This window comes from Haemorhous mexicanus, chromosome 5 (assembly GCF_027477595.1).
Source record: "Haemorhous mexicanus isolate bHaeMex1 chromosome 5, bHaeMex1.pri, whole genome shotgun sequence".
NCBI lineage: Eukaryota > Metazoa > Chordata > Aves > Passeriformes > Fringillidae > Haemorhous > Haemorhous mexicanus.
This window is the reverse complement of record NC_082345.1, coordinates 41913178-41926529: the sequence shown is the minus strand read 5'-3', so window position 1 is coordinate 41926529 and position 13352 is coordinate 41913178. Positions and strand designations below refer to the sequence as shown.

Below are 13352 nucleotides of genomic sequence, written 5' to 3'. Positions count from 1 at the left end.
TACTTTCTGAGTTACATATTTATTTTCTGCTTTGGATGGTGAAATATAATCTAGAAGTCAGACAAATATGTGAGTTTTTTTGGCTTGTGTTTTTTGTATTCTTAGTTTAAGTAATTTTTCTCAAGAATCAAAGCAATCCAATTTTTGAAATCAGCAGAAGGAATGTTAGGTTGCTCTAAAGAGTAGCAATCAGAACACAAATTACTGTCAGCAAGCAAAATCTGACCTGTGCAGTAAGGAGCGAGGACAGTTACTGTTCATTCTGAAAAAAATAAATATATCCCAGAGTATTTTATTTTTCGGTCTTGAAATATATTTTTATTGAATGTATGCATAATAAATCTTACTTTGTCTACTTAGTTCACCAAAATGGTTTGCAATACAAATGTAAGAGCAGCCTTTGATAATCTAGGTGGGGAGCTGAATTTTGGTAATACAGGGGACTCAAATCAGACACAAAGTGCTTCAGACGAGAACTAATTGCTGGAAGTTGAAGCTAGACAAATTCAGAAATTAAGTCAAAGTATTGTACAAATGGGGATAGTCACTGAAGTTCAACACACAGGGCTTATGAAGAATTCAAAATCTATGACACTGCATCTTGAAACAGCTTTGAAATCCATGTGCTGATGGGCACTCGTCCCAGGTAGATGCCGAGAGTTCTAGGTTAATTTCCATTTTGACCCATTTCATAGATTTAGAGCTTCTGCTGGAGAATACTCTCTTGACCCACTTTTGCAGTTGTCTCCATTTCTGGCAATAGCTCCATTTCCTTGTGTCCTTTTCTCTTGCTCACCATTCAGCTGCTGTTGTACAAGATGAACTTTGAAGAGACGGTCTAGATGCAGAAGCTGTCTAACAAGAAAAATGCCTGTGGGCTGAAAATAGAATGGTTGATCTAGATCCGGCTGATAGATTGGTTACACGAAGGATATCTCAGCTGGTTTTCAAACACAGAACAAGGACAAGACTCTGATAAAAGAGCATTGATTAGGAAAGCTTGCTAAGTGAAAGAACAGGTAACAGAAAGGAGAATAAAGTTACCAGCTAGCACAGACTTGACTAATTCCTGTCTACAGTTTTAACAGCTCCCACTTCACCATCTTGTTAGATGTGTGCATTTTGTATCTTTTTGACAGATGGGCTACAGAGACAAAACCTACAGGAGGATCTAAATTACCGAATAGAGCTGTCAACTTTTTGTGTCACTTGTGTGTGACTGGAGATTCCTGGAGGTCCAAGCAGTTTGTTTCCTTCACACCAAAAGTGAGAATGAGTCTTACTGACCCATTCTCACAGCTCATTGTGTTTAGGGAATCAATCCCTTCTTCCACAAAGTAGTAATTTCTTTCTGACAAACTCGTTTGTGCCTGCCAGATTCTTTCATTTTGCATATGTAAAGGGTACCCAATATGTAGTGGAAAAGTCTTCAGGAACTGACAAAGATTCCTTGGTATTACTAAATGGAATAGGAAACCTGAACTGTGGTGTGCAGTCTAGTTATTCATGGAGAGATCCATCTTCCCAGAGCTCTGCTCCACAAGTATTTCCACCTGTTCCTTCAGTCCACACCTCCTTCTGCACACTGCGCACTCACTTGATGCTGACAGGCCATGTCAAATACTGAATTCCCTGGTTTCCCTCTCAGTCTCAGCACATGGTTCTTCCTTACCACATCCTTCCTCTGCTCCTGGCTTTCAGCACTGTCAGCAACAGCATCAAAGTCTGCAAAGCCTCAAAAATGAAAAGATGGGGCAATCATAGCCTGAGGGGGCAATGTCACAGAAGCTGAGAGTGGGAGGAAAGGTTAGGGCTTGTCATGGATGTGCAAACATCCTCCCTCCACAGCACTGTTGAGAAGAGAGCCCAATGCAGGCTTGCAGCATTCAAGTTATTCTTGCCCAGGGCTCTGCTAAAATTAGTGTCAGTCTCAAAGGAAACATGCAACCCTGAACGACACAAATCTAAATTTTTTTGCAAGCACCGACTATATGCACTATGAACCAATTAAGAAGCATCAAACCACTGACTGGAAACCGGTTTTAAAGATGCAGACTGTAGAAATGTAATTCTTTTGACCTGGTCTGGTATCACTGGGGACAGCACAGCAAAGTAGTGTTTCCTAATTGGACCTGGATGGAGAGCACATTTATCTAAAGCTCTACCAGAACCATGCTGCTATCGAACACTCCCGTTCAGGGCACAGAGAATTCCATCTTTGCCAAGATGTCTGGTACATATAAGTCAGTGTCATAACAGGTCATTCTTCTGCTATGAAAAAAGCAACGCCAGGATGTTCTATCTAATCCTCCAGGATCTGCATCAAAATAGAAATTACCTGCAAAATAACTTCAGGAGAAGAAAATGGCAGTTTTGACTTATTACGAGCCATATGGGAAAGAAGAACTCAAGCAGAGTCTTGTGCTTCTGTTTCTTTCTCTCAACTGAAGATGACAGTAGTCTGGTTGCTTTTCAAGTTTCTACATTAAGGTTTGCTTATATCTAGGTGAAAAAAAGAAAAAAATCCCAAATGCAACCAACCCTTGTATGACATGTCTGGCCCAAGTTGACAAGCATACTGCATGGGTGATTTCTATTTAAAACAAGACCCAGAGGTGTCTAAAGCAATCTACTTTCAAAAGCAGAAGTTGTCATATTCTAAATCTGCTCTTACAGAAAACTGGACTTCAGTGTTATTTTCTGGATAAAATATACAACACTCAAAGAAAGGGCAATTTTGAGAACAAATATGTGAAGTCTGGAGTTCAGTGAGGCTCCTGATGTCCCGATGCCTTAAGCTTTTATATGAATGGTCAAAGAAATTTTGTTTTAGTCAGTGAGTTGAATGAACAGCATTTATACAACTAACAGACATACAACTAATAGACATACAACTAACTTCCACAAGTTACTAGTAAGTGCATCGATTGTAGATGGCTTGGCTTTTTGGGAATTAGGTTTGCCTTCTTCCATTTGATGCTTGTGGCAGAGGTGCTGTGTTGGGTGCTGTTTTCTAAGCTGATGTCTTCCTCACAGCTGCTGGAGCCACAACATGTCCCTAGGGCACGTTCTTTGCCTGAGCTCCTGTCTTTTGTAGCTACTGTCATTTCAAAGACTTCACATCACAGTGCCTGGGCAACCTGGGAAATAAAAAGGCCTCCTTCTGCGAGATCTGCTTGCTTGAGGTTAACTGTTGTTTTTTTTCCCCAAGCAAATGTTTCCTGGGGATGTGTTCAAAGGATGTCATGTTTCATGGCTGAGATATTCTGTTGATCCTCAGCTACCCTTTCATGTAGATCATGGAGAATTTTGCTCCACAGGGGCATAGGGTTCAAATTTTCAGATAGGTGAATATAAGTATAGGAAGTTTCTTCTCTCTGTACTAATCTGCATAGCAAAACTTCTAAACATTTCTGTCTTTCTCTGTAAACATCATGAAGCAATCAGGTGTTCTGCCTGATAGGGACGGCCACTATGAATGGCCTTCTTGTCAAACAAGTTCCTCTCCACTGCTATTAACTCCCTCAAAGTGAGCAGGGAGAGTTGTTGTATTCAACTGGTGCTGTTTCAGCACATCTAATAGTGTGACAGTTGAATATTTACTCAGAAACCTTATTTCTCAAGGGATCAACACATTTTGATTGCTTATCTTTCAATTAAAAGAATTAAGTATGCACATATATGAAGCAGTGTGCATACCTCTTTGTACTTTAAGTCTGAAAAGGGAAAGCTCTTCTGAAATGAATGCCATGGGAAAACCCTAGGAAATGTACGAATCTTGGATTCTTGCAGGAGTTTGGAAAAAGTGTGGAGCAGTGTGGAGTTTCTATTTTATGTCTTGGAGGCAGCAAACAAGTTTGGCTAAAAGCCAAAAGAGGAAAATTATTTTTAAAAATACATTCTAATAATAATAATCATCTATCCTTGGGAGATTTGTGGTCCCCTTCTATCAGCTCCTGTGCCTCTGGTCCTCTGGTTTGCATCTTGTGATTCTGGCAGTTTGCCAACAGATACTTCCATCTCTAAAATAAAAAAAAAAAAAAGAAAGAAAAAGTTAGCGGCAAATATCAATACTGAATTCCTTCATTAAAAAGCCAGAGAGGAGCACTTGATATTAAAAAAAATGTTTTCACTTCCATTTTAGCAGAATATCTGTATTACCTCTCTGTCCAGTGACACTCCCCAGGTACTGAAGATGTCTTAGACATGTGCTGTAACCTCACATTGCATGGCCTGTGTCACATCTCAGAAGTAGAGCATTTAGTACATACTCCTGAAGCTGCAGTTTAGGTAAGTTACCAGTCTAGCACCCCATTAAAACTTCCAGAAGTTGAAGACATCTTTTTGCTGTCTGAATGAATCTTTGTGTATATAGTGGTTTAGGAATTAATTTCTTTGACTATGCCATTTTGAGATGCTCTGAATTGTTGTCAATTTGCAACAAGTGTTTCTTGGGAATGTGGAATCCTTAATGCTATCCTGCTTATCTCACAGTGACAAGAAGCTTGGTGTGTGTTACTGAGCAGAGCAATTGAAATGCAAGGTGAAAATCTTACCCAGAAGGCTAACTGGGAAGATGTCATTGCAACAATGAGCAACCAGCTGCCAGGGTAGCATTCATTTTATAGTCCTCCATGCCAACAAAAAGCATAGCAGTGGAAGCAGAGGACTTGAGCGTGTGGGAAAAACTTAACCCTACAACTGCAGACTGGATAAATCTATTAAGTTGGGTGGGGGGGAAGGAAGGACCCAGAGAAAAATAGACAATAAAATAAAACAAAATATGGATTTAGCAAAAATTGGCTGACCTGAAGGGCTTTCAGTAAATCAGTTAATTAGAAAATTTAAATTTACTTTTTCTTTTTTTTTAATTTACCTATCAGAGCCCCAACTCCCTTGCCAACAGGATGTCTGTAGCTGGGTTCCCATTCCCCTGTGCTCCCTTGTGCTGCAACAACTCTCATGGGTAAATGCCCCAGACACAAATTCTGCAGTTCAAGGGGCAGGACTAGCACAGAGTCCTCAGGAAAGAAACTGAAGAGGCAGGTTATTTTCATTCAGGAAAAACCCCCAGAAACTTTGCTCAGCACTCTTAAGACCACTGACAGTGTCTAGTCATTCTTTCACACTTTCAGCTCTCCTTTTCCTTAGCTGATGCCCAGCAAACAGCAGGACTCCGATCTTCACCCACTAATTCCTGGAAGGGAACAGCCCTGTGATGGCATCACTTGTTGGGCCACAGACAGGTGTGGCCCACCTGCAGCCTCCTCACTGACAGAAAGACAATACTAGGAGGGCAAACAAAGACCAGAAGGAGATGAAACATTGAATTAAAAGAGGAGAGCACAAGTGAAAACAGCATTGAATGGAGAGACAGAAAAAGGCAAAGGTCACACTACCAGGAAGCTAATGTCAGAAAATAAAAGATGATTGTGTTTAGCTGCTTTATTTCATCCTCTTTTCTTTATATATATATGGCTTTTCATAATCTTTTTCATGCTATGTTTCCTACCCTTGTTTTCTTCCTTTATTGCCTCTTGGCTTTTTACTGCCTGTTTTCCAGTGTGTTTTATGTTTACAGAAACAGATCATTAGCCTTTACAAACTGAAGTTAAACATTATTTGAAAATACTCACTTGATTCAAAATATTCACCAAAACTTTGCATATTGTGTGACTGGACTGGGGAGACAGAATATTACTGTGCTTTATGCAACATTAAAAACACACTTCTAAAGTCTAACCTCACAGCAGTAGTCTTTCTCATCTTTAATTTCTCTTTGAAACACTTTCTCTCTCTGACCCAGTGAGTCATGAATTCCTGTTTCCAGATTCAGCAGCTTATAGTTTGTCGCACTCCTTCAGAAGCTGAAGGTCCAACACACTGAACTTTGCCAAATGAGTGCTTTTGCCATTATTTTACTGTACAGAAGAGAACTGTGATGACAGTGACTCTTCTTCTCTAAAGAACCTTCAGATGTTCTTGAATTGGCCAGCTCATGCAGGGGGAAATCTCCTGGGTATTTGTGTCACCTATGGTTTCTGTCTCTGCCTTGACACCCCAGCACACTTTGCCAGGCACTGGAATGGGAATTGGCACGAAGAGTTTCTGCCATTTCTACATGATTTCCTTTTATGAGCTGCCTACTTATTAGGCCTAGCCCCTCATGCTAATGTTACCCATTTCACACACAACTAAATAGATTTATAGGGAGTTACCTGTGGGTAGCAACTCTGCCTTTCTGCAAATTATAATTAATATCTCAGCTAAGCAAAAAAAAGTGTTCTATAATTTAAAGCTGGGATCCTAATTAAAGGTGGAACTGTGTGTGAATGGTCTTTTTGAAATCACTGGGATTAATTTTACTAATAAAATAGCAACATACTGAAGTGTCCCCTTGGGCCTCTTTTCTCTTTTTCTCTATCTGTAGAATGCCTGCAGGAATTTTCCTTTGTTTACTTAATTTTCCAAATTATACAATCATTTTAAGTTTCAATTTTCTGAATTTATTGTGAACTATTTGTGTGTTAATATGCACATTTATTCCTTTGGAAGGAAATTAGAAATGATGATAGTAAATTAAAGCCTCTGTTTCATTTTCACATAATGTATTTTCTATTCTTCTTTTCCCACCCTTCACACCTGAATACACACATCCTCCAAGCATTCACACAGCAGTATAAATGAGAGGCTGGACAGCTAAGGGTACTTCCACACCAAAGGAACAGTACTAAGGTACAGAAGGGAACACTGAGAAGATCCCTCTTAACTTTCTCTCCACACTATAAGTACATACCTGCACATCCCTTCTTGTTATTCAAATATCAGCCAGACCATGCTCACTTGAAATTCTTTTTTACAATTCTGCGATCAATGGAGAAAGGTAAGGAGGCTCATTACAGAAGAAAAAGTATCACATGTTGCACAAAGTTGCACATACTATTAGTAGGAAACATGGCCAGGGGCTTTTTTCACACACATTCAAGAGATGCAGTCTGTGTTTCCCATGGTCAGCCCATGTAGGGTTTACACCCTGCAAAAGAGGGAGCTGAAGAACCCTTGACAGCTGTCTGATACCTTCAGTTCTCACTCAGTTTAATTTAGCACATCAGGTTGGTTCTTTTTTTGTTGCCCTAACAAACCTTGATTATATTTTAATGAGAAAGCGCTTTCCCAGCATGTAGCCTTAATTTTGCTTTTCAGCAGGTGGCTCATGGTCTAGCTCAAAAGTCACCATGTAAATCATGACAGTAGATTATACTAGTTAATAATATAATGCTCAGACCCTGGGACTTAATGATTCATTTTCCTTTTACTATAAATAAATTCTTCCCAGAGAAAGCCTGGGTGAGGAAAATAACTTGGTCAGAGCTCCTTCTGGATTCTGAGTTACTCTGACCCATTATCTTTTAATTATGCCTCAGTTTTGTGCTTTCATAGGGCAGCGATTTTAATAATTTTAATGAGCTTTATTACAAGTGAGTGAGATATGTAATTTCTCAATTTCAGTACACCCTATGAGATATTGGGCTCTCTGATTCAGGGGAGCTGAAACTTCTCAGCACCTGACAGAATGAAATCCTAGCTTCTATGAAACACTGCTGTGAAGAGTAGCTGAGTCCCACAAACCCTCTAAAGTTAAGTCTGTTTCATTTCACATGTGGAATTGGACAAGCAAAAGTTACCAGTGTTTCAACAGCTGGAACTAACCCCATGTGTGAACAGCTGGTTTTGAAACAGAATAGCCCACACAATGAGTGCAAGAAAGATTACACCAAGCTTCTATATTGACTTTCAAGGTGGTTAAAATAGGAAACAATTCAAAAATGACATAAGGTTTAACAAGTGTGTGATTTCTCTCTGAAACATCTTGGTAGAAATCCTAGGTATCATCTGCAAACTAAACTTGCAGTAACAGTTGTTTTATGGGACCTTCTTAGCAAAGACTAACATTCAAGTGAGAGGAGAGACAGTAGTTTTAATTTATGTCTGCAATTATCACATCTTCCTTATTTGTGTAGCTGGGGCAACAGAGAAGCTTCACGACATGGTGGGAAGGGTCCAGAGAAGAAGAGCCAAAGACACATAATTTTTCTTTTCTTATTCCAGAGGTTCACTTTTCTACTGAGTACATAAAGAAAGTGCTTCAGCTGAAAAGATTCATCCACCATTAGGCGTTTTTCCTGAGATTAGTTTTACATTAATGCTACTCGAATGACTCCATCAGAATTGCTTCTGCTGGATGAGACAGGAAAACAGGAATCTTTCTCCTCCCATTAGACATGCTGGGAGTATACACAAAGGAGTTACTCTAATGTTCTAATGATATTAATACTATAAGAATCCAGATGTTATATGGGAAATATATAATACAGAAATTGAGAAACATTGGCATAGTCTGGTGAAAAAGAAAAGTATTTTACTTAATATGCAATTTGACAGCACTAAAATAAAAATATATTGTGAGATAATCTCCCACAAAATAGCTGTAATAGGAGAAGAGTAAAAATTATTTGTATGTTTATAGATTTACAGAATCTCAGAGTTTCTTTTCAGGGTGTACTTACTGACCACTAAAATATCCTTTGTTGTATCTTAGTACTGTAATAGAAATTGTGAATTATGTGTTCTTAAAGAGCAGTTCTTAAACCCTTGAACACAGAATGAAGTCTAAGCTAAACACACACTGGAATGAAGGCCAACAAACATCTGAACCTGGCAAGCCAGTTTAGCTTCATATACTCTCATGTCAGTATGAATATGTACTAGCAAGTTGACTTGTGGCAGTAACTCTCTGCACTCTTGCTCTGAATACATAAGTTTACCTTTTATAGCTGCATTGAAATGAAGATGCTCTGCTGGGAATTTTTTGTTTCTGGGAACGGCAGAGGGAGGGTGGAGTTGCAAACCTTATATGTGTACCACAAAGTGAAGTGCATGTTTGAGAGCTATTTGAGTCCTGACTGGTGTGCTTTCCATCTGCAGTGCTAGTATTTGTAGGTTGCTGTATTTTAAAGTGCCTACACTGCTCTCAGAATGATCTGCCAAAAGACAACACTGTAGTATACACAGTCCTGCTCATGCCTAAATTATCCACAACAAATTAACAAGAACCTGGTGCTGATTGTGTTCACACCATCCTGAAGCAACCACTTACCAGGCTTAAGGGTTTACATTTAAAATACATGTTACTGGCTGAGACAACAGGCTTGGCTCCATGTTTAATTAATGGTGAGACATATTCTAGTGTTTTAATGTCTCCAGCTCAGCATTTAAGGCCTGCTTCACAAGAACCTTTTAAAACATGTTGAGAATTAGTAAAAATCCTCCTTCATGCAAATTCTGATTAGTAGGAGGGGATGATTAAAAGGTGGCAGAAAACCACATTTTTACTTTCTGTGTTCTAGGCTTGTCTGACCTCTACTTCTCATAGAATCATGGAATCATTTAGGTTGGAAAAGATCCTCAAGTTAACCAAATCCAAAAGCTAATCTAACAGTTCCAAGTCTATCACTAAGCCATGCCACTAAGTGCCATGTTCTTCAATCCCCTGATGTTTGAGGAGCCCTGTATTTGCTTTACCTAGTGTGATTTATCTACAGCCAAAGTAGCTTGCTGTGCCTGGTGAGAATGGACATAGCATAGCAAGGTGCTGAGCAATCGTTGCACTTGTCACTGTGGGAGTCCCACAGTGTCATCATCACAGCTTTGGACACGCATGGCTTCTCAGGAATTCCCTGCTGCCTGACCACATAGGCATTTGCTAATACACAGTGGCAGAGATGCTTTGTGACTGACCAGCCAGCCTTGCTTGCCCTACAACTACATACCAAAGCCCCACTTAATTAAACCCTAACCCGTCTACTTTGAAGAGGTAAGTGAACTGGCATAGGAGATCTCACAGGGCTGCTAAGGAGGTACAGTGCTCTAACAAGGCAACTAGATATGAACTGGGTCCCCAGGCAGCCCGACAAACAGACCTCAGCAACCCTTCACAGTCTGCTTAGAATTAATATCTGTCTTGGTCACAAGGGCCGGACTGAATGGCTCAAGAAACACAGAATGCTCTGTGTCTCTCCACACTACTAGAATAGTATCTTCAATAATGCATTTTAATGTTCTGTGTGGGCAGGAACGCTTTTAGACAAGGTATTACAGTTACCAGGTTTTATTCTAGAATGCGCTGGTTCTGTTGGGCTTTTTTTTTTTAATGAATTTTAATTTTGCAATTTAACAGTTTTGCAACTTTATTTTTCCAAATAGTTGTTAGTTTTTGTACCGGAACACTTGGTGCAGTTTATCATGGGAGGATGATATCTGTAACAAACCAACCTAAACCTCTCCAAAATAGCTGTGGCAAGCAGCCTTCTGACTGTCCCCAGCACTTCCAACTGCCCCTTCACCTTATTCCCTTGGTGCCCACTGTGGTACAGAACCAGTTACTGCCTCTGTCCCACTGAGCTGGCACTTTACAGTCAACAGGCCTCCTTGGATACCTGTCTGGAAATAAAGTTTTCAGATACTTCTCTTAAAAACATCTGCTTTGATGACACTACCTTACAAGTCCCTTGTAATTACCAGCTGGGCCTGTTGGAGTGGGTCCAGAGGAAGACCACAAAAATGACCAGAGGAATGGAGTATCTCCACTGTGAAGACAGGCTGAGACAGGCAGGGTTGTTCAGCCTGGAGAAGAAAAGGCTCCAGGGAAACCTTATTGTGGCCTTTTGACACTTAATAGGGACTTATAAGAATGATGGGGACAACCTTTTTGGTAGGACCTGTTGCAACAGGACAAGGGGTACAATTTTTATACTCAGTGGGGATAGATTCAGACTAGATATGAGGAAGAAATCTATTACAAGGGTGATGAAACCCTCAGTTTCTAGTGGTACCCTCAGTTGGTACCACTAGAGATGTGAGGATGCTCCATCCCTGAAAACATTCAAGGTCCAGTTGGATAGGGCTCTGAGAAACCTGATCTAGTTGAAACTGCCCCTGCTCATTGCAGGGGGTTGGACTAGAGGCCTTTAAAAGTCCCTCCCAACCTAAGCTATTCCATGATTCCAAGTAGTCTGTCACTCATGAATACTCAGTGGATTTGTTTGCAAGAAAGGGAAGACTAATCTGCTATCGTTACAGGTTAGTTCAAACCTTTGAGTAATAAAAGCTGAGTGAGCAGGGAAAAGGACCAATAAAATCCTGACTCATTTTACTCTCTAATTTCTGAGCACTGTGCACTTTCTCCTGTCAGGTGCCTAACACTTATTTCTGTCTTGGGAACTGAAGCCTGTTGATCTCATCCTATGTAGCACTGGTCTGGAACAGGCTGATATGCTCAGTATGGTCGGTATCACAAAGAAGAAAGTCTTGTGGACACTCAACAGGAAATAGTTCAGATTTCTGAGTGTAAGGCTTGGCCATGAAATAATTAACCTTTGCTTTGTCTTTGAGTATTTGGGTTTTGCTTTCTTCTTTTCTTTGCATATCTGCCTCTATGATTTTAAAGAGAGCTGTTAAAGGCATTGCTATTTGCAGCCATGGTATTTTGCGATTATATTAGCATGTTCCTCCTCTTTATCAATCTAAATTCTGCATGAAAGGGGCTTTTAAACTGAGGTTTCTTGCATTGCATTCAGAAAGAATCAAGGTGGGCTTGCCCTTGAGTTGCAATTCAGACTCCATCAGGTACTATCCTTGACAGCAAATGTTGGGATGGGCTGCAGATGGAGAAAGAGACAGAGAAAGAAAGGCATCCAAGCAGGCCCAAGGCCACTCACAGGATTCAAGACTAATGCTTACAGCGCACACAGTCTTAGAAAGAGAATAGCTGGACAGGCACCACCCTAATGTGCCCCATTGAGTTGATTTAAATACTGTTTACTATGTGATAGACTAGCTCCATTTTTTACATAGTCTTCATAGCAGTCCAAGAGGGTTTGAATAAACTGTTGAAAGCATACTGTGGACGGTGTGCTCGACTGGAAAGGGGTTGAATCAGGACAATTTGGAGGGCTTTGTCTTATCTCAGTGTTTAGGTGCAACCTCTGAACATGCATGAAACCATCTGTGACACTGACAGTCAGAAAAGACACATCATTCAAGATAAAGAACTCCTGGAAGCCCTGTGAAAAGATAATTTGTATCAATTCCACTTTTAATCTAGCCTGAGCATGAACAAGCTTCCCCTCCACCCCTCCCTGGACTAACTAGAAAGGTATTTTTTTTTTTCTGCCATTCCTGAAACATTTAAGGTATCTCAGAAGACTAATGTTATCAGAGCGTTTGATACGCAGATACCTTTGATGTGCATGCACTGCTTGTGAAAATGATGAGAAAATACAGAAACTAATCAAAAACCATCATTTATACACCTGGCAGCCAATGGGAACGGACATTGGGAGTGCCTGTGGACATCTGGGGGGATATTGCGGAAGACAAAGCTTTCTTTCAGCGTCAGTGGAGGGAAAAGATTAGGTGGGTGTGATTGTTTTCTCTATGTGACAGGAGGGGTTAGGGAAATTGTTTATTTCTTTGTATCAGTACAGGAAACGTCTTTGCTTATGCGTGTATATGGCACTGGAAGAGGCAAAGGTTTGGATTTATTTAGTTTTGTTTCTTGCTTAGACATAGGGAAAGGGGAGAGATTAATTATTCTGTGGAAGGGGATGAAGGGAGGTCTGTCTATACGTCTACCAGCTGTTTCAAAAGAAAAACCTGCGAGGTCTGTATGGACTTCAAAAAGGGTTGAGCATAGGTAGGACAGTTCACTTCAACGCGGTTCCAAGCGGGGCAAATGCTTAGTCTTCTATTTTTGTCAGCAATGACGTTCGAGCTGACAAACCAGGAATTCAAAGCATTGTACTCCACAAAGCACGTCGTGCAGTTTGCAAAACAAGGCCAATAACGCCCCTCGCACTCTCATTCTAGGCTGAAACACTTACGCCTCCAGGGCAATCCCAAAAGCTTCTTTTCCCCTCTTTTTAAAAAAAGTTTTCACTTAAACACTCTGCGTATCAAGTTATTTACCCCTCGTCCCACGGGGGGTCACCTTTGTCTTCCGGTCTGATAGAGCGGTCCCCGCCGCCTGACGAGCTGGCCATCCCCCGGCTCCTCTGCCCCCACACAAGCCGATTTCCCCGCGGGCATCGCCCCCTGCCCCTCGCGCACAGGGGCGCTGCCAGGCCGGGGGCTGCCGGAGCCGCTCCCCGCCGCCGTGCCCGCGCCGCCCTGCCGGGGCCAACATGGCTGTGCGGCCGCGCTGCCCAACGGCCGGGCGCGCCCCGGCCCCGCGGCCGGCGGCGGGGCCGTTGTGCGGGCGGGGCGCGCGGGCGGCGCGGCCGTTGTGCGGATGG

At 41.3% G+C, this 13352-nt stretch overlaps 1 long non-coding RNA gene across 5 annotated transcripts; it reads right to left on the bottom strand.

Annotated features, from left to right (window-relative positions):
* Positions 1 to 290: 290 nt before the first annotated feature.
* LOC132327618 (uncharacterized) lies at positions 291 to 13240 on the bottom strand. 5 transcript variants are annotated; one of them, XR_009486564.1, is made up of 3 exons: positions 13027 to 13240; positions 6797 to 6864; positions 291 to 4022 (listed from the first exon to the last, which is right to left on the bottom strand). It is a non-coding gene; the product is annotated as an uncharacterized LOC132327618 (long non-coding RNA). The 5 variants fall into 5 exon arrangements; XR_009486565.1 differs by lacking the exon at positions 6797 to 6864 and having other exon boundaries at positions 291 to 2502; positions 3700 to 4022; XR_009486566.1 differs by having other exon boundaries at positions 13049 to 13240.
* Between the last annotated feature and the right edge of the window lie 112 nt (positions 13241 to 13352).